The sequence below is a fragment of the Astatotilapia calliptera genome, chromosome 3, assembly GCF_964374335.1.
Source record: "Astatotilapia calliptera chromosome 3, fAstCal68.1, whole genome shotgun sequence".
Lineage (NCBI taxonomy): Eukaryota > Metazoa > Chordata > Actinopteri > Cichliformes > Cichlidae > Astatotilapia > Astatotilapia calliptera.
This window is the reverse complement of record NC_137424.1, coordinates 43,182,187-43,184,070: the sequence shown is the minus strand read 5'-3', so window position 1 is coordinate 43,184,070 and position 1,884 is coordinate 43,182,187.

The window sequence follows — 1,884 nt, the reverse complement described above, 5'->3', positions numbered from 1 at the left end:
CCTTCTAAAAAATGCAAGTGGTGACTACATGAATGATCCACATGATGAACCCACTGTAACTGAACATCTAAACATGAAATATCCGGTTGTTCAGTGATGACGCGACGAATCCTACTTCCGGGTCTAAAGTAGCTTTTGTGTTGTTAACATGTTTAATGTTATGTATTTTCTTCTATTTGATCTCAAAAAGCTCCTAAAACAGTCAGTGATCACTGTTGACCTCCCTCGGCTTTTATTACCGCTAATCATTTATTTAAGCTCAGTTTTTAAAACCTTAGGATGTAACTACAGCCCAGCCCATGCAGCAGTATATGAATGACTAACCTCGTATTGTGGATGGATTATCTCAGTTGTTCTCCTGGCTGAAGTTTGGTCCTTTTACAGCATCCTGCCATGCGATTACATTTGTTCCTGACCACCGAGAACACTCACGTTAACTTTTATCGAGTGGAAAAAAAGTTAGCTTGTTTATGTTATGCTAACATAGCTGTGTCGCTAGCGGTCACGTAGCACATCATTATATACCAGCTAGCCCAACTTCAGTAACCCTACAAACGTCACTGCTGTTTAGTTTTCTGTCTTCATTTATGCTGGAAGTGATAGCAGAGCTGTACGTTTTAATTTGTTTCCAAAACCCCGCAGTCAGGACATGCTATATTGTATTTAGATAGAAGCTAGCGAGCTAACTCCCTGCTAACTTCTAACTCCGTTAAATGTCATAAATTCCATTTTCATGGATGCCTGGATGTTAAACTCAATTGTTAAACCTGGTAGAGCAGAACGCTGATCATTTTATTAAAGATGAAAGACTTTAGACAGTTTTTCAACTCTCAGTAATGCCATAGTGATCGTTTGATATATGGACCTGCAGCGGAGTTTAGACCCAGACACGGCTAGTGACGTCAGACTGAACAACCGGATTGTCTCTAGTTCAATATTGTCTCCAGTCATTAAAACCAGGCTGAGATCTCCGAAAGGAAAATCTCAGAAAATCTCTCTGAAGCCAGGTCAGCATGTAGATCATGAGACACGACTCACAGCTTTTTCTAAAAGTTTTGCACCAGCTGGTCTGACTGAAACAATATGTTTGTTTTTTTGTTTTCACAGATTATTATTATTATGATGATGTTCCTATCCTGGTGAGTCCAGTTCATCCTGTGACTGAGGGAGCTTCTGTTAGTCTGAGCTGCAGTTTGAGAACACAAAAAATACTTTCCAATGTGTTTTTCTATCACAATGACAAACTTATTCAAAATGATACCCGAGTGGAGCTGAAGATCTCTGCACTGTCAAAGTCTGATGAAGGTTTCTACAAGTGTCAGTACTCAGGAAGAGAGTCAGCACAGAGCTGGATGTCAGTTAAAGGTGAGCAGGAGCAAAACATTTGATGGATTTTTATAAATGAGTTTCATGCTTGAGAAGGAACATTAGATTGTCTGTTTAAAGGCTCGAAGTCACCTGGATCTATTTTGTAAGAACTTTATAAAACTATTATATAATATCTCTATATTGTCAGGTTTAATATTGTTGTGATTCAGGACTCAAGTGTGAGACTCAGGTGAAAACAGCAGAGGATGTAATGAGTCAAAGTTTACTCAAACAAAGGATAAATAATTTAACACAACAGATTGTGAGCTTTGACTTGGTCAACAAGAACAAGACATAAATAAACCTAAAATTAATGAGTGAGTCCTACAAAAACATCTTAACTGAGGTGAGAGAGACAGGCCAGAGGAGCGGACATAACAGTGTGAGGGCGGCAGATCTGTGGGAGAGGAGAGAGCAGTTAGGGCAGGAAATCTGAGAGAATGTGACAAGACAGAGAGTGTTCATAAAGTGGCTGCAACAATGCCTTACTTGGAGTCCAGACTAGCTGGGTTTAGT